This window comes from Lonchura striata, chromosome 1, assembly GCF_050655825.1.
Source record: "Lonchura striata isolate lonStrDom1 chromosome 1, ASM5065582v1, whole genome shotgun sequence".
NCBI lineage: Eukaryota > Metazoa > Chordata > Aves > Passeriformes > Estrildidae > Lonchura > Lonchura striata.
The window spans coordinates 99,352,260-99,379,002 of NC_140703.1; the positions used below are offsets into that span (position 1 = coordinate 99,352,260).

At 39.6% G+C, this 26,743-nt stretch overlaps 1 protein-coding gene across 13 annotated transcripts in view; it reads right to left on the bottom strand.

The window, feature by feature from the left end:
- MID1 (midline 1) overlaps positions 1-26,743 on the bottom strand; it is a 236,590-nt gene that overhangs the window by 112,794 nt on the left and 97,053 nt on the right. For 2 of the 13 annotated variants that reach the window (XM_085584489.1, XM_077781589.2), the window contains exon 1: positions 25,694-25,999. The exons of 5 other annotated variants lie outside the window; for them this stretch is intronic. The gene's annotated coding sequence lies outside the window, so the exon portion shown is untranslated. Of the gene's footprint in view, positions 1-20,981; positions 21,086-25,693; positions 26,000-26,743 lie in introns of those variants that run through there. 6 more of the 13 variants (XM_085584468.1, XM_085584426.1, XM_085584404.1 and 3 more) reach the window with 4 other exon arrangements.

Consider the following 26,743-nt stretch of genomic DNA (forward strand, 5'->3'; position numbering starts at 1 on the left):
GAACTCAAATCCTTACTTACCAGCACAGGGCCTGTTAAGTGAACTAATTGCCTTTTAGATTTCCAAAAACCTCAGGATAAAGACCCTTGATATGCAGAGAAACATATACACCCTTTTGTTATTTTTCTAACAGTTTGTCAAGTGAAGAGATATAGCTATTTACAAATTCAAGTGTGCAAAAGAAAAATATTCTGGATATTCAATGTTCTCAATGAAAAACAAATTGCTTAAAGCATAAAAATTATATACTTAGTCTACAGATAGTTCAAAGACTAATTTTTGTAACATCACATAAGATTAATTTAAATGCAGGCCAACAGAGACTGCTAGAGAAAACTTCGCCACAAAGGCAGGCCTTGCCAATTATGCTTGATTTATGGGTTGATTCAGATTTTTTTTGATTCTCCAATGAAATATAAATCACTGTAACTCATTATGTACTATTTTTGTTGCACTAATTACCTGTTCATCTGATTTCTCTTCCATTCAAAACCAAAATTGTTTGAATTTGTAAACCAATATGTATTGCAAAGAGCATTCTTACAAAGTTCAAGTTTTAATTAATGAGCCACAAGAGCCAGGAACACTTGTTAAACAAATATTTCTAATTAATCCCATCAATTACTCTCCGCCTAAGTACTCATAATCTGCAAGAAATTAAATAAGCACCAAGTCCTGGATAACACAGCAATCACTTTTTTCCTATTTATTATTAAATCTCTAATTATCTGGCACCTTTCCTTTTGTGTCATAACTCTACTCCTTACTTTCTTGTCAATGTCTTCTTCAGGGTGGTGCACCTGCATCTAGCAAAAATAAGCACAACTGACTGTCAAATTTCAGATTAAGGACTCGCGCAAGTATTCCTTCCCATCACCCTGAAAGAAGAGTCTGTCACTCAAGCTGTAGGCTCTCCAGAGCCCCTGCAGTTCTCAGTACCACCATCACTACAGTCCATGTCATGGAGTTTTCCCCCAAAGTAAAGTAATGCTGACAAATAGATGAAGAAAGGATATATTTTTTTTGTTAGAAAGGATATATTTTTTAATATACTATTTGATATCTTTCTGCTCTTCAAAAGAATCTCCTGCTACTGTAACCTATCATAAAATACAATGTAAATTACAACTAAAAGCATGATAAGAAACTGCTTTTGTACTCAAGCAAGAGAAAATGAAAAAGCCTAAATAAAAACAAAGTCTAGCAGGTAAACCAAAGAACAAAGGCTCCCATATCGGCTCAAGAAAAAACCCAAACCAGATGGCTATTAAGCAGTAGCAATATCTTTAGGGAGAAATTTTTATGAAATTTTCAGGTCCTGAGGATGACATTTTTCAGCCTACAAGGAATGGCAAAGTCCTTTAACTGGTAGGGGTGTTATACTTCGAGTTTCTGTTAATGAACAGGTCATTACACAGGCAATATGTTTCAAAAGCTGAAGTTCCTACAGGACTGGTATTAGCATACCACAGAATACCAGTTGAGAATAACACATATTGCAGGCATTAATTTTAATCTCCTTGAACCTGAGATTTTTAATACAGATATATCATTACATAGGAAGCAGTCACACCAGATTAACAAAATGTTCGCTCCACAGTTGCCATGGAAAGGTATGTCCCATAGAAGATGGGTGAGATAAAAGAAAACTGAGGAACAAGATTGATCCTCTCCCAGGAATAACCACTCTGATCCAATGGAACAGCCATCTATGTGCCCATCTTCCCTTAGTTACTCCTTTGAAAACATTTTTATACTTTAGCCCTTTGTAACATGCCATTGCAATGAGATCACTGTCAATTTTAAGTTTTGGACTTGCTGAGCAATAATTTCACCCCCTACCCCCACCACCACAGAGAAAAAACTACCAAAAAACCATCCCCCCAGAAAAGCCCATTTCTATTAGTGCTTTACATAGTGAAGATTCAAAGAATTGGGATCTTGATTCTATGCTTTTCATATTTATTGCAAATTCTATTTTCTATTCCAGGTAACATTTATTTACCACAACTATCATCAATTTATCCTACCTAGTTCTCTTTAGAGCAAATTGACAAACCACAAGTCCCTTGAAAACAAAGTTACTGGGCTGTTTTCAGTTACCAGTAGAGACGGCTGCTATGCTCTTCAATTTTCCTCTCCACTTGTCAATCCTGTATATATTATCAACTCAGGAATGCAATAACTTCTTTTCTTCTCTTTTCCTTTCCTACCTTCTTCATCTCATTAATGCCAACGAGAATAAATGTGCCTTTGTGAACTAGCCAGACATAGTGGGTAGCAGCTCCAGGTGGCAGTTTGTGCCCCTCCAGATTTCACAAAGCAACCAAACAGGTTCAGCAACATCTGACTTCGGGGAGAAAGAGAGGAGGGGGAAAAAAGACAGACAAGACAGGCAGAACAACCCACCCACCTCTGGATTACTTTTCACTAATGTCTATGAATCTGTAACAAATTCAAGAATATGATGATTTTTGATTGACAAAAAGAGTAATTCAGGCTTTTTTTTCTATAAAAAGCAAAAGGAATCTACTCAAAAGCTTGAAGAATGGACACAGTGCACTTATTAAACAGCAGCCAGCCTAGAGAGACTTTTTTTCTAGAAAAACAATCTGGCTGGCAGCTAACTCTCCCTGATAGGAGACACACTGTATAAGTCTTAAAACCACATACTCCTAGGTGGACATAAGGACATAAATGCTACATTTTCTAATTACCTTTGTTTCCTGCTGGATCAATCTAATTGTATCTTCTGCCTACATTTGTCCTAGATGAAAAAATCCCCCTAAAAGAACATGAACACTCATTACCTCCCTTCCAACAACAAGAAATTATGAAAAGGTGTTGTATTACTTGAGATGCTGGAGAAAAAAAAGTAGCTAAAATATGCCAGAAAGAACAGATTGCTGCCACTGGGAGTTAGACTAGATAAGTTATATCCCATGAGACTGATGCTTTAAGGGCTCTTTGCACTGAGTTTTGCAGTTGTTTTCTACCCCTTCCGATTTCTTTGTCAGCACAGAGATCCACACCCAAAACGGCGTCAGAATCATCATCTGCCAGGGAGTCATGCATGGAATAGAAATCCATTATTTGATCCATTTGCTCCATGATTAGATTTCTTGAAGCTTCTTTTTCTACTTTCAGTTAGGAAAAGACAACTTCAGCCATCTCTAATGCCACAGACATTATGAGCTAGATTAGCATGGGATGACTGCATTGTCAAGAAACCAGTCTGAGAAAGGGCAAATGGGACAAGGGGCTGGCCAAATGGGTCAGGCTGGGGGCCTGTGTCAAAGAACAGATAGCTAAGTTCCTCTAGACATGACAGAACAAAACCTTATTTTTAGCCATTAAACATCTAGATAAAATTTCAGCCACTTCTTTAAGGTTCTGTCTAGAAAATTGAGTGAAACGGGCACTACAGTCTGGAATGGGACAAATCTTACTTGGGGGATAGGTCTCCAAAATAGGTACCATGAATGTGTCTTTATTAGTAACCATCTCTTCCACTAATAACTCAGAGAAAAGCAGTGCAGGCAGGATGCTCTGGGTTCTGGACCATCAGACAGCTAAACCAGCCCTCTCTGGAAGAGCTGGGAGTGTGTAGAGGCAGTGAACTTATAGCTCATATCCAGTTTATATCACTTCCTTCAAACCCTTCTCGGGTTCCTGGATTACCATCAGGAAAGGATAATCCAGCATTTCTTCAAGACTTTCACAAAGGCCAGACCTACTGAAGCCCAGCGGAAAAGCACAGAACTTGTTTCAACATACATTTCCTCTTTCTGCTAGTCTTGCAAATGCACTTGGAAGACTTCCAGTGCAGTGGTGATGGGAAATTCCATCTCAATGACATAAAAATACCCCCACAAGCCGGAGCAAGAAATTAAGTCTGTTTTCACTATCTTTCTTTACCCAATTTTAAACAACATCTAAAATGCCAGTTAAAGCTGCTCTCATTTCCAGTTCATCAGAACCAACCCTTAGAAAAACCCTCATAGAAACCACTACTATTTTTTTTTTTGCTTGCCTTTTGACTCAAGTCAGCAACATGGCACATGTGAAAGGGTCATATATGTCACCTCATTTATAGTATTTTCTGGACTGGTTTCCTTCCCTAAACTCTATACACTTCTAGAAAATAAAGATGAGCATAAATCCCTGACAAGAAGCATGGCAGAACTCCTGTATAAAAGACAAAAAAGATGTGGAAAATGGGGTGGTAGCAACAGAGCCTGTCAATCTTCCAACTCATACTGGGGTATCTATAATTCAATGAAACAATATGATTCCTAAAACAGGGGGAAGGCCAGACTCAGAAGTATTATTCTGAGGAAGATTCTGTGTAAAAAGCAACTTTTGCAGTCCTAGATATGTAGGGTACAGAATCACAGAATTGGTTGGAAAAGACCTCTGAGATCATTGAGTCCAACCCATGACCCAAGACCACCTTGTCACTAGACCCAGGCACTGAGTCTTTCTTTAAACATCTCCAGGGAGGGTGACTCCACCCCTCCCTGGGCAGCTTATTCCAAAGCCCAGCTACCCTTTCTGTGAAAACTTTCTTCCTAATGTCCCACCTAAACCTCCCCCAGCATGGCTAAAGACTGTTGTGACTCAAGTGCAGGACCCAAACCTTCATCTTGTTGAACCTCATACATTGGCCTCAGTCCACCAATCCAGGAGCCCACCCAGATCTCTCTGTAGAGCTTTTCCATCCTCCAGCAGATCAAGACCTTGCCCAACAGTGTCATCTGCAAATTGACTGAGGGCAGCCTCAATCCCCTCATCCAGGTCATTGATACATATATCAAAACTGTCCCCAGTACTGAGCCCCAGGAAATGTCACTGGTGATTGTCCCCCAGCTGGATGAACTCCATTCACCACTCTGAGCTGGTCATCCAGATATTTCTTTCACCCAGAGGGCAGCCAGGTTCTCCAGGAGTGTACTACTGGAAACAGCATCAAAGCTTTAACACTGAAGTCTAGGTAAACAACATCCACAGCCTTACCCTCACCCACAAGGCAGGTCACCTTGTCATAGAAGGAGATCAGGCTGGTCAAGCAGGACCTGCCCTTCCTAAACCCATGCTGACTGAGCCAGATCCCTCAATTGTCCTGGCACTTGAGATGATCTGCTCCCCTTGGTGGTTCACTGGCACCAAGGTCACTTATTATGGCATTACCCTCTTTGCTCAGGAAGCTGAGTGTACTAGACATTCAATGAGATACTCCCTGTAAAAATGAGAAACCAAAATATTTTCCTCACATTAGCATGGATGAGATGTGTAAGAAACCCTGAGAGATGAAATATTTTAGCAGCCATGCATGGATTCAAAAGGCAGCAGCACAACCATCAGTTACTTAAATATTTTATGTTGAAAGAAATTTTAATGCTATCCTCAGTGATTATTTTTTTTAGGTAACAAGAGAACAAGTGTTTTTTCTCCTCATTGATTTTTTAAAAAGTAATTTAGGACAAATTGGAAACAAAGAAATCTACACAATAAACAAGGAAATAATATAGCAATATATATCAGAATTACCAAAATATATCAGAATTACCAGCAGAGAAGATGGTGAAAAGTACTTTTTTATCCATATTCACATTCAAGAATAAGTTATTCTGTCACCAGTGCTAATCTCCTTTGACATAAAGAACCTGCTTTAAAAACAACACTCAGCATCTAAGGAGACAGATTAAAAAGTCTACCAAGTGGTTCACCAGGAGCCCTGCTATCACTGCTAAGGTTATTATTTCAGGATAAATCCTGTCTCATTTACAAACTTCCTTCCCCTTCTCCTCCCCAAGGGCTGACTTTTGATTTCACAATCTTGTTTTCCCTTTAGAGTAGTGATAGGGGGGAGCTCTCTTGTGAGGAACTCAGAAATTGTAATTGTAAGACTGGCTGAGCTTACTGAAGGAAGCTTTGTTCTCTCCTTTTCCTTCCTCCCAGGCAAGCTGAGCTTTTTCTCTCTTCTCCCCTGCTTTCCCCTCCTTCTTTTTGAAATTCAGCTCCTCAAACAGCAGCCATACATTCACAAACCCTCCTCTTCTCCACCTCCTTAACTCCCCGCCCACAACCTGGCACATCAACACCCAGAAGCAATTGCCTGAATGGGTGATTTTTAATCACTATCTTGAGCGGCAGCACAGGGATTAAGCTATGGTCCATTTGAGTAGCAGCTTTAAAACACCTTAGGCCCCTGAAGTGCTAAATTCTTAAACCATTTTCTTCTGCTGTGTCTAGGCTGTATCTTGCAAAAATCTATACTGGTGGGTGCAATGCATAGTTTTTGATCTGCAAATTATTACAGGAATGAAATTAACTGGCACATCATTTTTAAAAACTACAACTGACCCTTCTGTTCAGAATGTAATAATGCAGAATGAGAAACTACCTTTTAATAAAGAAAGCCTTTGCTGTTTCCTTTATTACTTAAGACAACATTTTTGCTTATTCCTAGATCAACTGATAGTAATTATTTATTTTATGACTGCAGATCTTTATACTACCCTACCATCTCCATTACAGCTTTGGAAGGTATCAGATGTAAATAGATGAAGATGTTGATCAAGACATCTTCTTAATTTAGCATAGTTTCTGACTTGATGACCACACCTAACAATATGGCCAGATTCTGCTACACTGGTATCTTTAATAAGCCAGTGCAAATCACTGTTACCATAATGCAGTTCCTCCTACTGAGGATTTGTTTTCAAGCAGTATTTGAGTTAGACCCGTACACAAGGGCTTGAAAAGTTTTCTTCTGTCTAGTTTGAAGATAAATATCACCCTATTGTAGCAGATTAAATTAGTTCTCAGGATCAGTTTCTTTTTTCATACAGATGCCCAGTACATTGAATGGTGCTTAGGACAAAACATTTTGAACACACAATCTTTTGAAGCATTCTCTCATATATATTTTTTTAATCTATAATGAGGACCTGCTTTCAACTTAAATATTGCAGAAGTATTTGTCTATATCAGAAAAATGACATTGCAAAAATATGTAGTTAAGGTATAGGGGAAAAGGGTGTCTTTATGGTCAGTGTATCAAACTTCCCTTGGGTTTCCTACCTGCCTTTCTCAGGTCCTTGGGGAGTGGAAAGGAGTTCTGTGAATGTACAGCATCTGGAACAGGCTAACTCTTCCAGGACAACTGGTTAGTGAATAGGTTACCAGAATGCTGTTGGGGAGAACGGCTCCAGTAATCAACAAAATCACACTTTTGCCAATCTGTTGTGTGGCAACACTGTTCTCTCACACCCTCTTTGAAGATATTTCTGTATCTGTCAAGCTGGACACATCACTACAGACAGAAATTTGTACATAAGGCTTATTGGTGGGTATTACCTGGTGTATTTTAAGGTAGGACCATGTCTGACAGTTAAGCGAATAATAATGTTGGATTTCCCAGGGGGAAGTGGTAGATATATTTTCTGACACAAGTCACGGTTCATGCTAGAGAACAAAATATAGATGCGGAGACCTATCAGAGCTCTCAAATCTTTAGAGTTTTTTTCCAACTCAGTAGGCAGGATGTGTCTTGGAATGGTTTTGGTTATGATATTGGTTTATAATATGGAAAATTGGGAAAATTGAAGGCAAATTATTTTTTCCCCTCTCTTACTGTTATACTTTTATTTTCAAAAAGGGCATATGAAAATGTGTTTTATATAACCAGTTTGTGTCCATTTTTTTTGAGAAGTAAGCTCTCAATAGCCTTTAAAAACCAGATCCATCTAATATGTTTCTAGTGACCTTGAAAAATAAAAGGTCTTCTTTTTGCCCATAATCTTGAGTGAGGAAAAATGAAGCTACAGTCACATCACCAAAAGCTGCCATTTGCAAATGCCCATGTGTGCCATGACATTTCCAGTGCTCAGTATACTACCATCCCCTTCCTGAATCAAAGTTCTCTCCCATTCATCTCCAAAATACACAGTTAAAAATCAGAACTGGATAGATGCTGTTCTTCTAAATAATAGCCCAATTCTTTGAAGTTTGATTTTCTTCCTTACCAGAGTCCTACAACAGGCATATTTTCCTGCAGCATAAATTTGAATAAATTCTAAAATAATGAGGCCTTAATGGAACATAAAATGATTACATCTGTAGGTAGCTCTTTGCTGCTGGCCATTCCTTAGAGTCTTTGCCATGCATGGCTCATTTCACAGGAAACAGTTCTAGTTTTCTTGTGCCCTACCCCCACTTTGTATGTACTATTTCTTCATGGATCATAACATCTGCCTTTTTATTCACAGATTTTACAACATCAAACTGCTAAACACATTTTAGTATTTCTTGGAATTATGGGCATTTAATCACTACATTCAAGCAGCCAAACAGATCAGATGATATATGATGGTTGGTTGAACAGGGAACACTTGTTCATCTTTTTCTCAGTGTTATGAAAGCAGGAAAAAACATAAGGTGTCATTTTGGAGGCTATAAAGAAAGCAGCATTCAAGCATAACTTCAAAAAGAGTTTTAGCCATTGAACCTCAGCAGCTGAGGGCAACAAAAATTTCCCATGGATTTAAAATTCATAGAACTGGCAAATCTTTTGTAGAGACAAGGGGTAAAGTTCATGCATTTCATAGCTTCACTAACTCCAAGAAACAACAGTGCCTTTATGTACTCCTGAGCTTTTCTATAGAAGAGATCTTTCCATGGTTAGCTGAGATAAGAAATAATGCAATGCAGATACAATACTCTCATACTTCTGAGTAGCATAACATCCTAAACACATTCATATGCTTGGTCAGCAGATATTCCACAACTTTGGTTGAGTTACAATGCTTTAACGCTAAAAACCTGTTTCCCACCTTGAAGAAACACTAGCTGACTTTTGCAGTTCAGCTCCCTGTTAACTATGGAAAGAGACAGCTCTGCTCAGAATGGGTGCCTGGGAAGACAGAGCCAAGTCTGAACAATCAGGCTCCAAAAGGGGTCTGACAACAAAGCCCAGAGAGGAAGTTAAAAGGATTAGCACTATAACACTGTTTAGCATTAGCACTCCTCTCTCCCAGTCTGACCCATACCTACCTTCCTCCTGCTAAGCCTGTCCTTCATCATTTTTATGGTGCTCAGAATACCCAAGTTCACTCGTGTATAACTTAACCTCCTCACTTGAGGAGCAGTCACACACAGTGCCCTATGAGTCCCTGAGCGAGGTTTGCTCATTAGCTGGATCTGCATTGCCAGCACCATCACTCAGGATGAGCCTGGCTTGGAGAGCTGCATTAGGGAAATGAGCAGTACAAATGCTAATTCAAGGATATCTGTGCCCTTGCAAAGTGGGAGCTGTGTTTGCTGTATATCTTCCTGGTAGTGCTTTTGTTCAGGTCATGGGAAGGTTTTTAAGCAACCTCCCAATCCTCTCCATTAATCAGGCTTGGAGTTGCATCTCTGACTAATGCTGGAGTACATGAAGCCTCATCCTCTCAGAGGTAATAGCAGAGATGATGAGCACTTAACAATGACCTTCTGCTGCTAATGAAGTCTTTGGGCTCTAACTATAAGGAGTACTGTATGGATAAAAAAAATATGTATAATATGGATATTGGGTTCTCCGCATCAATCATTTCATTCTCCTCATCTGCTGTTAACTAGTCCAGCATGACTTGTTAATATGGATACAGGCACTGAGTATGCCAAAAGCTTCCCACCTTCAGGAAAATCTGACCAAAAATTTAAATGTGGGCAAGATTGGAAAGTGGGAAATATGGAGTTTCAGAAATAGAATATACAGGAAAATGCGAAGTAATGGGAATGAGTGGGAAAAGACAGGTGATATCAATGACAGCAATCCTGGTTTATGAAGATAAAAATGTCTGGTATGAAGCAGACAACATTTCCTTCCACAGATAAGGTTCCCATTAGGATTTTTCCAGGTGTAATAGAGGTCTCAACCATAATAACATTCTGGATAAGAGCAATGCTTCTGAAGTCAACTTTTTTGAAATTAAATTGTCAGTTTGTGCCCTCATTCAGCTCATAATGACTAAATACCTTTGAGCACTTAAAATTCTGGTAAAGAAATAGTCTCTGGCTGACAGGAGACTGCAGTACCACTCTGCTAACCTTGGTTGGTCACACTTTCTATAAAGTCTGAAACTAATTTCACTTGATTTTAGATTAAAAAACAACATAAAGCAGGATTTTGCTGCGTTTCTTATATAGCCAGCTTTGAATAGGGTATAACAGGTGTCAGGGAAAAAAAAGCCTACTCTAAATAATATTAATTTTTTGTTCATCTGATGAAGTAGAAGTTTCTAAAATATAGAAGCCAATAGATGACAAGATCCTTGTAATCCTGGGATCCTTTCCTACTCAACAGGCATTTTGAGGAATTATTTTATCTTACAGTTTTATATGGTTTTAGTGCAAAGAAAAATCTTATTCCTGAAGTACCTATATCCACAGACTACAAAAGAAGCTAGTATTGGGCTAAGACATAGATATCCCCACTGTCAGAAGAAGACTCCCATCACAAAAGTACAGTATATCCAGAGAGGTTCCAGTTAAATCAGTACACTTCCTGGAATGCATTCATATATGGTTTAATTAAGTTTAGAATGCATCCTTAAAAAAGGGGGAATCTCATAATATTGCTTAAAGCATGATCTAAATAAACAAAAATTTGAAAAAAAAAATCATAGAATAAAAGTATTTTCAACTCAACCCAAAGAACATATACTCCAACACCCTTGTTATGGCCACCAACATCAATAGATGACATTGCTCAAAGGCCTCTCCGGCCTGATCTTGAGCACTTCTAATGATGGACTATCCAAAACTTCTCTGGACAAGCTGTTTGAGTATCTCACCACCCTAATCATAAAAAATTTCTTCCTTACAGCCAATCTAAATGCACTCTTAAAATTTAAAACTGTTGCCCCTTGTTCTATCACTACACACTCTTTAGCTGTCTTGTAGGACACCTTTAATTATTGAAAGGCCACAATAAAGTCCTCTCTGGGCCTTCTTTTTTTCCAGGCTGAGCAATCTCAGTTCTCTCAGTCTGTCCTCACAGCAGAGATGCTCCACTCCTCTGATCATTTTTGTGACTCTCCTCCCTTCATGTTTTTCCTGTTTTGGGAACTCCAGAGCACCTGCAGTGCTCCAGGTGGGGTCTCACCAGAGCAGAGCAGGGGACAAAATCACCTCCATGGACCTGCTCTTGATGCAGCTCAGGAAGCAATTGGCCTCCTGGGCTGCAAGGACATTATACTGTCAGTTCATATCCAGCTTCTCTTCCACCAGTATCCCAAAGTACAAAAACCTTTCTCTCAATCCATTCATCCCTCAGTTTTTATTGACACTGAACATGGCTCTGATTTGATTAACTTCACATTGGTCTACTTCTCAGTCCTGTCAAGCTCCCTCTGGATGGTATCCCTTCCCTCCAAGTATATTAAATGAATCACTGAATTTCTTGCAAATGTTTGATTATATGCAAATGCCTATGAATGCCTTTTAAATCTGTGTAATATCACAATTGGATTTTCTGTTGAAGTTAGTTTTAAAAGGTATATCTTTTATAGGCACCACAATCTTTCACTGTCTCATTTTGTAAATACTATTCATGTCTTAAAAAAACCAAACACTTCCATTTTAATCTTTTTAAATAAGGATGAGGGGAGAACACAGCAAACTATGAGTACTATTGGTTTCAAAACTAGCATGAGTTTTTCTTATTTTCTTTAAAATACCTACTGAAGATGCCTTTTCTCCATACCCTGTTTCTTCATGCTGTATTGACTTTGCTGAAACACTACCCCAGCAACCCTTCACTTACACTGATTTCTCACAGAACAGCAAATGCTCAATATTATTTTCATTATTCTGTATTGTTCTGCCTAGATCAAAGCTATATTACAAAATATCTTTTACCACAATCTATTTAAAACCTTTCCATCACTTTTCTTCCTTAGTTAAGTGCATATCCAACACACCACAAGGAGGCTTCAGCTCTTTATGTCAATCCATCCATCATTTGAAGAGAGATTGGACAGATTATAAAGATTAGTTATGTAAGTTATCTTTGGGAAAGACATGATTCTGCAGGTCCCTTCTTATATATCTCCTCTCTTTTTGATAAAATTAATAAGCGACATATTTAGATCCAGACACCTAAAATCCAGTTAAGTAAGGTAGATAAACTCATGTTCAACTCATGTATTTAAAATTTTCACTTCAGTTTTCAGACCAAAGTTCCTGTGTTTGTTCCTAAGTTTTGCTGGGGCAATTGCTGTGGTTTCTGTATCTGAGCTGCTCCCTGATGCTTGCCACTTAAATGCAGGAAGTCTTTGCTGAGCTCCTGGGCACTCTGGAGGGAAGTATAAACAGGTATTAGAAAACTAGCAACAAATTGATTTAGACTGTGTCCTCGCCCCGAGGTGAATAAAGAGCATATACTGGCTGACATGAAAGTAGAACTGCCTATGTTGTTAGATTGGGAGAGGTCACCACCCAAGCAAGCTGAATAATAAACTCCTCAGTTGCAGTGTGGACATATGGTAATATAACAGACCACAGACTGACCCAAGTCCAGGATTCCTGGCCCAGCACATTTGCATTTAAAAGATAAAGATAAATCTGCAGAATATTAAAAACACAACCTTGTACCAAACCTTTGAAACGATGCTTTAAACTGCAGCCAAGTTTTGGCATGATAAAACATCTGTGAATTATTTCATTCACTGAAATAAAATGCTCTGAATCTTTGGAAAACATGGTCAGTTCATTTTACATGCTCAGAGTTAAACTGATAATACATCTAGAGGCAGGACAGAAATTTCTAAGGTCAGATTTGGGGATTTAGATTGTTTTATGGAGCAGCTTTTCTTAGTAAGAGCATTGTCCACTCTCTATTATAATTTGTGATTTCCCCCAGTTTTCCCCAAATTTCTCTGCTAGTACAAGAACACTAGCAAATTATCTCTCTCATTCTGAGCTATTCTGGAGGCTTTTATGGCTTTTGATCTTTTGTCCCATCTCCCTTAAATATTTTCTGAGATACTATGACTCATTTCTTTACTTGTATAATTAAGGTTTGGAGGATGGATGTTTCTTGAGCCCTTCTGATCTACTGGAATTTGTGTCATAATGTGGCATGAAGCCTCTTAATTCATACAAACAGACTTATACCAAGAACCTCCCTGTATTTCCTTTTTTAAAAAAACCTGGAGTCTTTCAACAACAATAAAGTAGAAACAAAACCCCCAAATACTATAGTTTACCTATGTGCCAATTTGCATCCTGTCTCTGAAACAAGAGTTGACAAGTCCAACATGTGTGAGAAAAAACTGCTATTCAAAGTTAAGCTCTGGAAATGGTGACTGACATGGAGCCAGGCATTCCTTTAGCCAAGGGAATTATCAACTATAGAGCAGCCAAAATAAACTCAGAAATTTCCTCTGGGTGTTAATCACTCTGAGTATCATTCTTTCCCACACACTGGGCAAAGATTCTTGACCTTCTGATTTTGAGCAAAATCACCCCTATTAATTAAATAATTTGTCCATTATCACCTGAAGACATATGTAACCTTTTCACCCTACACAAGAAAGTGCACACTAAGTAAATAAATGTCTATTGTAAATATGAGCAAATCCCCAAGCTTGTTTCATTTCCTGCAGTGCATATGCCATCCCAGTACTGCTTAGTGTAGATCTGCACAACATAACACATTAACACATCTTTTAAATCTCCTATGAATGTCTTTGCACAGAAATTTCAAATGAAACAGTCCAAAGCTAGGAAAATTAATTATAATTGACCTTACAGCTATAATGGCAGGACTAATGCCTGGCCTGAAGTATAGCATTGCACATCTCTCCACATCATACCACTTAGGTTATATACCTTTCATAGTGTGTTTTACTGAGATGACAACATCAAATGTCTTTATCACAAAAAATAGCTTTTCCCATGGAATAGCAATCATGATATTGTGGGGAGAAAGCTTTGGAATTGTCACTTCTGCAGGGTGAGTATTTATTCATGCAGTGGAAGATCTACAAATGCATCAGGAGTAATGTTCTTACAATTGCAATGAAACCCTTTTTTAACAGCATCTTATGGTAAAAATTATTCTCAGATTTTTTTTACATTGATACTGCCCCAGAAGTCCATCTAACAAATTTCAGAAATTAAGATGCCTAAAGTTATTGGTATATTTGACTTTTTAAAGGATTACATGTATCTCTAGTCCTCATGGACAAGGTTTCACCATCTAGTAGAGACCATTTATTTGCATACACTATATAATGACCTCAAGACTAAAAAAGTCAGAAGCCTTACAGTTTGATGAGAAAATTAAGCCTTATATTTTAGTTGCTTTTTACAGACGTTAAAATATACAACACCTCAGAATATTCTTATGAATTTAAAAAGACACTGCAAAGAAAAGCTTGCTAGGAAAATAGTTTTTCAGATTTATAAAACAAAACTTCATTGATCATCCCATTACACCTTAACATTGCAATGCAAATGTGAAGAACAAGTACCACTGGGAATGGTTCTTTCAAGAACAGAAAGGCCAGACTGTTTCAATGAAGATTGTAAGTGTTTAACCCCCTTTGTAAGCCTTCAGAGGTCTTCTTCGTCCTCTTTACCTTTCTGACTTCTGCCCTCCTTCTCTTTGTCTCCAAGTTCTTGAAGTGTCTGTACTATTCCTCTCTTTCATTTGTGCTTACCAAGGCAGGTTCTGACTTTGAAATTCTTGAGGATGAAAATAAGATTTTTCAGTGGTACAAACAAGATTCATTCTCAATTTATGGATAAAGCCTGCTTCCTCTACTTTCCTAATACAGTTTGAAGGAGATAGATGGTTAATCTTTTCCTTCTCTGCAGAGTTCCTCCTGGCCTCCTCTCCTACACAATTGTTCTGCCTCTGTGCCTCTCTAATGTACTTTATATTCAAAGTAATGTAGTCTAGTTTCAGGAATGCATCCCGAAATTTTAAATTGTACTTCTCTCAAGAAAAGTAGAGCTGCTTCCCCTGCTATTATGTAGGAATAACACAAAAAGCCAGACCCTTTCTTTCCTTTCTCTTCCCTTTCCTTTACCCCAGGTACCTCCAAAAACAAACATACTTAGATGTTCTTTGGCATAGCACCAACCAATGGCACAAACATTTGCAAAAAGATGTTCAGAAAGGCTAAAAAAGATTTTCTATTTTAGGATTTTTCAAGAAAAATTTTCAAATTCAGTTCAGTGTTAGAAAAATAGGAAGAGAAGGGGAAAATCAAAAAAGTTTTCTTCCCCTTTGTCATGGTCAAGCTTCCAGCTTCATACTGATAGAGCCAGGAGTTATACCTCTCTGATGAGGTTAAATGCAAATTTGAAAAAGGGGAGGGATTGAGACATTCCCCCTCTCTTTCCCCTGCATTTACCTTATAGTTCTGAGAGGTATAATGTTGTTCAGATATCTGGGGAAGGAGCAGGAGGACAAAAAACTGGGGACAGAAGTGAGGAGCCAGTAACAGAAAACCTAGAGCAGTGTCAGGGAGTGGGGGCAGCAAGGCTCAATACAAAGAGCTAAAAAAAAAAAAAATCACTGGACTAAGAAAATGTGCTGGAATTAGTCTGAAAACTCAAGGGAATGTTAGGCAAAAAATCAGCACCATTGGTTATTAGTCTCTTCTGGTGCATACCTACATCATCAGCTCAAGACAAATGGGGAAATAAAGTGCATTTCTCCATAAACCTGTTTTCTCCAGTAACAGTTTCCAGATTTTCAAGACCAAAATGACACAATCTGTCTTCCTAAAGCTAACTCTTCTACAATATTTAGAGGTATAAAATCATAGAAACACACAATAGAAAACAGCATGGAAATAGACAAATTAGACAAAATCCATGATCTAATGCCCCAGGATTTCTGGTCCAGAAAGACAGATGATGCTTGAGAAATAACTAAAGCCCTTTGTGAACAATCATACAACAAGATGAATTTAAACAGAGAAGATTTGGGGGCTTGTTTTTGTTTTGTTATGTTGGCCAGGAAGTCCCTCTTGGAGACTGTAAAGTAACTTTATCAACTAAGCCATAATGAAAGCTTAAACAAAGATAAATGTAATGTTCTGTACTGGGAAAGAAGTAATCCCAAGAAGCAGCACAAGCCCAGACAGATGGGCTGGAGCAGGAGTTCTGCTGAAAGGGACTCGGGGGCAGTGGCAGACAGTGGAGCCAGCAGTGTGTCCCAACAGAGAAGGTGGCCAGCAGCCTCCTGGGCTGCCCCAGAAAGAGCAGTCAATAACCCAAGAAATGTGGCTATTTCACTCTACTTACAAGGTCACACCTGGAATACTGTGATCACTTGTGGTCCCTCAGCTGGAGAACTTGAGAAGGGTCCAGCAAAGACCACTGAGATTATTGGGGTATTGTAGCCCTTGACACATGAAGATAGGTTAAAGGAAACAGCTTTACTCTGACTGGAGAACAGAAGGTTCAAGGGAGATCTAATCACACTACTTGAATATCTATAGAGTTAGTTATAGAGGAAATGGAGCTACTCTCTAGACAAGGATGGCTGCTGACAGAACAAGACGCTATGGGCATGAAGTGCTGCAAGAAATTCAGAAATTCTGTTTGGATTGAAGGGGAAGAAAATAAAAAAGAAGATTGGAAGAGGCTGCCAGGAATGCAGTGGACTCTCTTGCGCTGGAAATTCTCAATATTTTTTGAGGAAATTGCTGTAGGAACATGTGCTGAAGAGAAGGTTGGGCCAGATAATCTCCAGAGTACAGTGAGAACTTTCTATGAATCCCTGCACAGTTTTTCTAGCTATGTGAATCATCTTGTCAGCCCACAATCATCATCTTCCTCATGCATGAAGTTTTTACTACTCTGGAGATACGTGATATTTATTTCCAGTCATTGCTAATCCTTCATAAGCAGTTTACACTTTAGTTCCATTTAAAAGAAGGAGGCACATAGGAAGCAATAGCAGACTCCTACCCTGATAATTTCTTTTGCAGTGAAGACATTCAAGGAGAGTTAAATTGCAGGAGGATTGTATAACCTTCAGTAATAAGGCTTAATTAGAGATCAAGAGCAAATGTTATAGCAAAGAAGAGGCACCTCTGAACACACATTCATATTGGGCTTTTGTTCCAAATTAATCAGGTTAAAAAGGGATGTAAGAGCATTTACATCTGAAGTATGCTCAAAGAATTCAGATAGATATTACAATTTTTAATTTTACTTGAGTTGACAATTCTGAGTAAGCAGGACCTTTTGAAGATTAGATAGATGTATTTGTGCAGAAATGGTAAAGAACTTGTATGGGTTTTACTTAGCTCATTTTGATGCTGAAAGGAAAAAGCTCATGCAGAAACTCAAGAATAATTTTCTTATTATTCAAGAAAATAGGAATTTAAAAAATTGTAAAAAAAATGGGAAATAAAACCTGTTTTTTGTTCTCACACTACCACCTGATCTGTTCAGCATTTGTCACAAAATATGTATTTGAATAACTACAATAAAATACTGTATTGAATGGGGGATCTGCCTGACCTCTCCAATAACACTGACTTCAGCAGAAGCAAAATCACTCTTCAGAGCTACCCGTTTTGGACCAAAAAATGTTAAGAAGCAAAAGGGGCAACCTTGCCATACCTTACATTTACTAAACACAGTAAGAAGCATAGCTGTGAGAAAATAGGTAAAGCTAAGGAACAGACTGAGCTTTCCTTTGCTAACATTTACTAAAATACTGTAACAGCAAAATTTTTCCATTACAGCAAAGAGCTGTAACATCTAATCTTCTGGTTGTTCTCTGATGTACCCCAACTTGAGCCCTGGCAAATGTCTTACAAGTCCAGATGGCAGCAGAAGGAAAAACCAACATGACCATAAATATGAAGGAAACGGCTTGTGATTTTGATGGAGACTAAAAAAAACCACCTCATTTTTCCCAAGAGAAATATTGAGGACTTTGAATGAGACCTTACTTTTCAGGGAAGAATATGGTGTGGTTCCTTTAAGCCACTCTATTTAACATAAGCATCTGGGTAAAGTTAAAAATGCAGGGTCTTAGCAATTAAAAACCTCTCTGGAAAAGGTGTGCATGGTTATATATATGTTTGCACAGTCATTTTATATTCATGAACTTTAGTGAATTTTAAATACAAAGGGGACAAGATGCTTTTCAGAATTTGTAGCTATAATTTTGCTGTGACTAAATTGACTCCTTTTTATTACACAGAGGATATATATGAAAGGGAAGCTGGTTTCAGGAGGTCTTTGTTTTGTATCAGTTTTTCCCAGATCTCTAGAATTAGCCTGAAGGATTCTTTTAGAGAGCAAGTAAATATATAAAATATTAGGACAACACTGCAATGCAAAAAGGATGTTAAATTGCTCATCCAAGGAGATGACATAATAACTACTGACATAATTTCCAAGCAGCAAAGCAAAACTAGGTCAAATCACATTGACCTATCTAACATAATAAGCCCTTTTTTTTCAGATTTTTACAATGTAGACTGTGTCTCGAGGCATTAATGTCCCCTGTTATCAATGTATAGTGTTGTCACTCTGTTTTAATTTCTTATCACCATGTTGTGTTAATTAGACCAAAACAATACAGTGCACTTTTGAACTGCTTAAATCCCAGCCTGAAATCTCTGTCTAAACTATAATTCTGAGGTTTCCCAGTTAGAAATGAAGTCATTAATAATCTACCTGTTTCAATAGGTGCTGGTGGGATTGTGCAAATTTTGACCTGGACTTAACCTAAGTTGTCCAAAACAAGCTCCATGTAGCTGACACCTCTCAATGAGGAAATGCTTGCTAATATCAATGGCATTTGATACAAGGCAAAAGCAAAGAACACACATCTCTCGAATATCACATAGAAAAACCTGGTCTGTGCTTGACAATGTGCCCCTGCCCAAGACCTTTATCCACATGCACTGCCCAGAAAAAACTAGTCCTTTTCCTCACTCAGGGCAGCCTTCCCTTCCCCTATTCTTGCTGTTCCTCTGCACATCACATTTACAACACGTGCATTTTCAGTGAGATTATTTGCAGAGGTGTGTAGGCTTCTGCTTACAGCCCCTTGCAATTCCAACAAGAGCAGAAACACAAGTAATAAGACAGAGGTGAGGTGGAACCAGAGGTGAGGTGGAACCAGAGACCGGGCTGAGGGCTTGAGACCTCACTGCCCAGGGAGCTGGAGCTGGTTCCAAAGGAGGAAAAAAGCAGAAGCAGAGCTTGGTGGTCCACAAAGGAGAAGTTGTCAATAGAGTGTACATCTTCCACGTAAAATACATACATGTGTTGCAATAAGGGCATAATATTAGGTACAATCCAATGATAAAACCAGAAGCTATTCCAAAACTTTTGAAGCTTGCTTGGTGATGAAGAGTTCCTTGAAACTGGGATGCTGGCTGCTTTTATGATGGAGTGGCTAGATTTGACAACTCCAGTTCTAAATATAAATGTATGAAAAGGTGCTTCTTTTTTTTCCCCCCATATCTCAAATTACCTCTCAGGAAGAAAAATCCCCAAACTAATACACAAAACAAGACAAATGAAAAAGGAAAAAAACCAACATAAAACAATAACAACCAAACTAAAAAAATCCTACCCTAAACAAATACCCAAAACCCCAAACCAAAACAAAAGAAAAACTGAAAGGGATCATGTTTCCATATAGAATAACTACTGAAAAAATAGAATTTTTTTGAGAATAATTTTGTCATAAAATAATTTCTCAGTATTTTTTGAAAGAAAACATCAGTCTCAGCTAGTGCCTCAAATAAAGTTAAAAATAAAAAAAAGGGAGATCCCAGAGATGGTGTGGAGGGGGAGGGAGGGTCTCTAAGCAAGCTGTGGCTTCACCAGAGTCTGCAAAGTGCATCAGCTTGCCAGAACCACAAATCACAGATCAGTCTGCCCTACCACTCTGGTATGTGTGGGGAGGGGGATCTCTCCAAGCTCCTGCTGCAGTTGTTCAGTAATTAAATACCTGCAGACCCAAAGAGATGAGTCAGTGCCATTAGTCCTGGGCACCTGCTCAGACACTGGAGCCCCACAGGTGCACAGGCAGCACAGGACAGCCTGGGTGAAGAGTGATGGGAAGATGTTGCTGCCACCAAAGGCATGAGAAATATGTTTGCTTTCCTGACACAAAATGTGGAGCAACTGTCATAGCATGTCACCAGCTCCTTTCTGGGGGCGTAAAATGTTCCTCCATAAATATTTTCCTTAAAGACTATCACACTACAATTAAAAAAAATCCTAATTTACTGTCCTTTTATTCATTTTACAGGGATAAAAGCCTGTAATTTCTTTTATTTATTTTACTATCTTAAAATTGTTCTTGCACCCAGTTATCTCAACACTTAATCAACAAAATTGATAAAACTTTTTGGGCCAAACAAACATTGCCTCTTTGACAGCTTTTTTCTCCTCCCACATCCCCTGGGAAGATATAAATACTACTGATAAAAAAACCATGACATGACAGCAAATGGGAAAGAATTTTAAAGAATTAATAACTATTTTTACTGTTTAGAAAAGAGATCAAAATCAGCTTCCTACCCTATAGCGCTTTTCCCAACTTTCAGACAGGCTGGATTCTACACTGTGAGCCAGGGATCTCAGGGATATGCAGTAATTCCTTACAGCTTGCTAAAGCATTGCAAGCTCTAAGCTGCATGACTGTAATAAAGACTTTGAACAAAAAGAGGCTAAAGAATGAAATACCCTATGAAGTCTGAAATTTAGTTCAAACAAACTCCAGCACACATCCAAGAGGCAATTAATACAGCTGTGTGTGAATACCGGTCTGCTCCTTTCTCTCTGCCCAGTCTTCACCCACAGACAAATCAGTTTCTCCAAACGCTGAAGTATTTTCTGAGCTTCAGCAGATTCCCTGAGCATTTACCACCGCAAGCTCCTTGTTCCCAGCATTTCATTGTCTTGAGCCCAGGCTCCAGCAGACCCCTTACCTCTCGTGCTACTCTGTGGAGGGACTCTGAGGTCTGGCAACTTTTGGCAGTGCTCAGAAGCTGCTGACCCCGCTGTGGCACTGCCGGCTTGCCTGTCCCCTGCCAGGGGGAAGCCCTGGGAGCCGCAGCCAGCGCAGCAGAGGCTGGGCAGGCCGGAGGGAGGGAGCCGAGACAGACCTCATCAAAGGCAGGAGGCCGAGTGGGGCTCATGGAGACAGAGATACACATCTGAATAATTCAGGCACTAATAAAAGCTTTAGGTTGGGCTCTGTTCAAGACGTGAAACGAAGCTGAATTTTGATGTACTTCAGGCTTCCATCAATGCAGAACGTGGTGTTACTTAATAACCTGACACTGAAAAACCAACATTATTTTAAAAGTATTCCACATAAAGTTAATGAGGAAAGTGGCTATGGAGATGTATATTTATAACTTTAGGTTGAAATTCTATCATGGGAGGATTCTGAGAGCTTCGAGTCTGACCTCTACAGGTAGGCTGCTGAAATAGGAACAGGATCTTGGGATGGCAAATTGTACACTAAACTCTTACAAATCAGGGAAAGGTAATGGATCAGATGCACTATTTAACATCACATTATCATCAGTGCCTCCTGAAACCATATTTTAAAAACACAACTATTTGTATCATCATCTATGGGAATTTGGCTCCCACAAATGCTTCTTTTGCAAACTGCATAGACAGTGCAGCACCACAAGAAAAAGCTTGTCCAACATGAATATTTTTACATTCAAAAGTGTAAATGGGTTATGCTCTGCTTTTTATTATGTCTCCCCCTTCCTCTCCAATCCTCCACATGATCTACTCTTGCAGAGCTACAGAAACAAGCTTTACTTTGGAACTGATAACATCCATTTGCATTTTGCAAAACTGATGTTTTTAAATGCTCTGATTGGTGCCACCTTTTTCTAATCAGAACCAACCACTCTAACAAACTAGCCTTTGTCAGGGAATCCCATCCCCTCTGTTCCCACCAACCTACAGCACATGTTGCTATAGCTACCCTGCATGTCTATTTACCACACAAGTGATCAAAGGGAGCAGACAACACACATACACGCACAAAAAATCCTCACCAGGCTTCCTACCCAGCAAAATCCAGCCACTAATTAACTGATACACTCCCAGCCTGCAGACTCTGTACACCTGTTTTCTTTATTCTGCATGGTACATACAAAAAAGGGCAGCATTCTTTAAGATGCTCTTACAGGCGCAACAAACAAAACATCCCAGGATGAGCTCTGTAAGATAAGGCAAAGGATTACAGAACTTCAGGATAAAACCACAACTTTTCTACAGAAGAACGCATTAAGAATTTTAAAAGGTATGCAAAAGAAAATAGGAAATAAGAAACACATGCTAAGAACTTAAACAGCTGAAAGGGGGTGATTTTGAATTTTGCATATGTTTTGCACTGAAATTGTATACAGCCTTTGTTCACTTGGTGAATTATATGCACACTAAAAGCCATATGACTGCAGACACGAAAAGTAATTGTAATGGTTTTATGTACCTTAGAAACACAGTTTTTCATTTTTAGGTGGCCTGTCAGTTAACAGTTTTTTAGTTGAACCTCTTTATGTGACAAAGGGCTCAAGGCTCAAGACTGCCTCGATCAAAGTCAATGGTACTTCAATAGGAAGAGGCCAACATAAGGAGCTGCATTTTTTTGTCAATGACACTCCTGCGAGCTACACTTCAGGGATACATTGTGGTTGAAAGGGAATGAAAATGAAGTATTAAAATTCATCAAACATTTGATTTTCTGTGAAGTAGGCTTAGGAAACAAAACAGAGCCCACAGTGCCCTCTCCAGTTCTGCAGCAATCTCAGGGAATCCAGCCTCATAACTGTGTCCAGCCTCACAAAAACTCCACCTTCATGAAGGCTAAGCATCTCTTTAGGAGTTTCCATCACTTGCAAATTTCCTTACTTTATAAATAACAAACTGAACTCAGTACTCTACAAAGAAAAAAAAAGTTACTTGCAAAGGCTTTTTTCTTGTCTGTTAGTTCTTTTTTATTTTTTTGCAACTATGTAAGATACCTTTAAAATTGCACTTGTTTCCTAACATTAGTCTTACAGCACACTCGCACACACAGAAGGGTACGTTTCCTGTGGATGTTTAAACTTTTACTGGTACATTGTGATCAGCATAGTTTCCCAGATAGGATAGAAATGCTCCTTTTTTATTGTTGGGACTTATTTGTGAGGTTATTATATGAGACAGCAAGAAGACATCTCTTGCTGAGATTTTCAATGATCAGCTAAAAGTGACTGCTTCTTTATACTCTCTCATTTACAAACCTCAACTCAGTATTTACACCAGCCCCTGTGACCTGCTGGAGACTATTGGACTCTCACAGTGGTAGAGTAGGTTGAATCTTATCAACAGGCTGCATATTACATTTCTACAGTAATTCCTCCACTTCTATTGGGGAAATTAGTGATTTTTTTCTTTCTATGTGCTATTTTTCAGTAGCTGTGGTTTGCCCTTGGATCAGATCAGTCATCAGCACAGTACATGATTTTGTTCCAACACCCACAGTACATTGTCATATGCCTATATCCTTGATGGTTAACTCTGAAACACTGAACTGAGCTTTAGGTCGTACCAAGAGCCTCTCAAAGTGGGAGCACTCACTCCCAAAGCCTTTGAAGAAGAAGGAGTTAACCCACTCCCTCCCAGCTGGTGTAAGGATAAGGAAAGGATTACCAAGGAAAGGCAGAGAAAGCAACAGGACAGGTAGGGAGAGATGATTATAAGGTAGAAGAGAAGGTAAAAAAGAGCTCTCTGTTGCTCTGAATAGGAGGGCCATGGAAAAGTCACCTTCTGTATATAACTTTTCCTTAACAGTTTCCAACTAGAAGCAGGAATGAGGGCTCCAGCTTCACATGACTTGCCTGCTGCAACGGATTTCCTAAACGCTTTATAGTTACATCTGTCCATCACAACCTTCACTTCCCGCTGAAACAGCAGTTCTGCTGACAGGGGCTGATGCACACAGTAGCTCAGCGCCACCTTGACATCCAGCTCCCTGGATTTTGTCCCTCGGGCCCTAACAGTGCCCACAGAATTTCCCTGCCAGACTGAAAATATTTGTGCACAGCAAAGCAGCGGAACCCGGAGAAATGCCCCCGAGCTGTTCCCCCGGCACGGGAAGATCCCGCACTCGGAGGCAGGTGTTCGCACAAACGCTCCCGCCGGGACGGGCCGGGCCCGGCAAGAGCCAGCCCGCCTGTGCCTGCACCTCTCTTTGCGATGGAATGTCTCCCCCATCCCTCCTCCTCTTCTGGAGGCTAAGTGTGTGCCTTAGCATTCTCCCTCCGCCCCCATTACTTATTTGCCTTGCTCTTTTAACCCACCGCTTATGAATCTTCATTATCCCTGAAGCCTATTCTTTAGGTAGAAATATTTCAGGAGAGTAAAGTGCACGTTCCAGAGAGCATTTTACACTTCATTATTGCCGTCCTGTAACATTTCTGCTTCTTTTGCACTCCTCGTTGGTAACCCCCTGTGCCAAAGTACCCTCTTGTGGTGATAATGATTTTTGATGACTACGTGCATCCAGCTGACCAGCTTGGTATATAAAATGCCCTTCATCGTGCTTCGCAAGGACAAGAATTTCTCTCTCTTTAAAGAGTTATAAAATGTGATTTTGCTAGTGGGAACAAGAAATAGCTTTCTTCTTCCTATCACCTATATTTCCTCTTTCTCCACCCTTCCTCACCTCCTGTAACTTAGAGAAAACCGGCAAGGAAGGTGGGATTTCCCACCATGGTTTCAGAAAGCAAGTGTAAAACAAATGTTCCATTTGCACTACAGGTGCAAAAGCCTCACACATGCATTTCCTGCACATGTACTATAAAAGTCCCCCTGAGAACTGAATGAATGACACCCACACAGAAAACCTAGATAACTTCTAATTACCTCATATTTACCTACTGCCTACCCAAAAAATAACATATTATGAGCAAGTTTAGGAAGTGGACTGGCTTTTTAAACTGGGATCTTTGATTCAGTCTTAAGATACAGCCAGTTCTTCCCCCCAAAAAGCTCTTGTAAGTGTACATTGTTGCTGTAAAACTATGAAAAACAAGAACCAAGAACATTTTGTTACTGCGCCCTATAACAGTGAGAATGAAAATAAAAGCTCCTTTTGTCTCCTCAGGTGAATAGAAGTCTTTAAAAAATACCTAATTTGAATAATCTTAGAAAAAAAAATCCCTAGAAAATCCATTTTAAAGTACTTTTGGAAGCTGCAAGACAGCTTGAAACTACTACGTTTTAAAACAATCAGAAGATTAAAGCACTGGCAGGCAAGGAACTCATGCAGAGCTGTTTAATAAATTATCCTTGGGCTGAATTATTGGCATATTTAGGCTTACAACACAGCAAGTTCTTTCCTTTCGCATGTCACAAACAGGGCTCCGAGACAGCCTACACAATGCACTTAAGCCATGGCAAACTGGAATTGATTTACATAGCTCGCAAACCGCTTCCGTGCTCCCCGCGAATCCAAAACTACCAGGACTCGTATGGCATCTCTGCCTACCGGGAGAATCGGGGAGGGGGGAAGAATTTTTTTTTTTTCCCCACCCGGAAACTTACAATTATAAGAAGAAAATAAAGAGAGGGTAAAAAAGGGGCTGGGAGCGGCAGCAGCCGGAGCCGGCGGGCAGTGGTTCCTTACCTGCCTCATGGTGAGATTCCCATCATCCATCCAGCCGGCCGGGGGCTGCTCACTCCGCGCTGCTGTCGGCAGCGCGCAAATCCATCAAGTTTCCCACCGTAAGCAAGTTTCCCTCCCTCCTCTTTCCTGTCTATTATTCCCCCCCACACACACACTCCCTTTTTATTCTTTGCTAGGGGGGAGCCCTAAGACAATGTCAAGTTTCCCAACCTTCTTTGCCCAGCCTATGAAAAGTCGGCAGCGGGGAGGCAACTGTCCGCCAGGCTCTGATTTCAAACCCAGCCCAGGGATGGAGCAGTTGGCTGTGGAACGGCCTCGCCAATCAGCGGGAAGGGGAGGGCGGCAGAGCACATAAAGGCTGCAGCCTACACGCGGATTAGGAAAGCTTTCAGGGATTTAAAAGACTGAAAGCAGCTGGAAACAGTGTCTAGGGCTACAAAGAGGGAAGTCAATTTGCGGTGTAAGAGATTATTCCCATTCTCATGGAACTGCTCTGGGTCTGCTCGAAGCTTAGCAGGCTCCCAGGATTTCGGCAAGGATATGTAAATGCCCGGTTGAAACTGCTGCAACATCAGAGCGATGCAGGAACGCTCGACAGCTGCCCGGTAAAGTGGCAATATCCCGTCTCCAGAAGCACCGATTTCCTCATGTCAGATTAGAAGGCAAATTACATAATGACAAGAGCAGGAAGTAAAATTCCGTTTGCCATTAACATTAAGGGCAAGTGCCTTTCTGTTGGAAGGAACAAAATATATATGTATGGATCCGTAGGCTATGGAAATGTTTTGTTGCGAAGTTTTGTTTGTTTCAGCAGCAAACCTTTAATCATCCTAGCCTCAGTTCATTGTCTGCTTTCCCTTCTTTAGGGGAGGGTGTTTTCCTCAATCCTGAGAGTTTTTCATGCAAGATAACACTGGACTCGAAATACAACTTCAAAGAAAAAAAATATTGGTTTTGTGGGGTTTTTTGTTTTTTGTTTTTTGTTTCTTTTTTAACGAGATCAGCTGCTATCTGCTGCCCCTCGGTGGCTTTCATTAAAACCAACAAAGA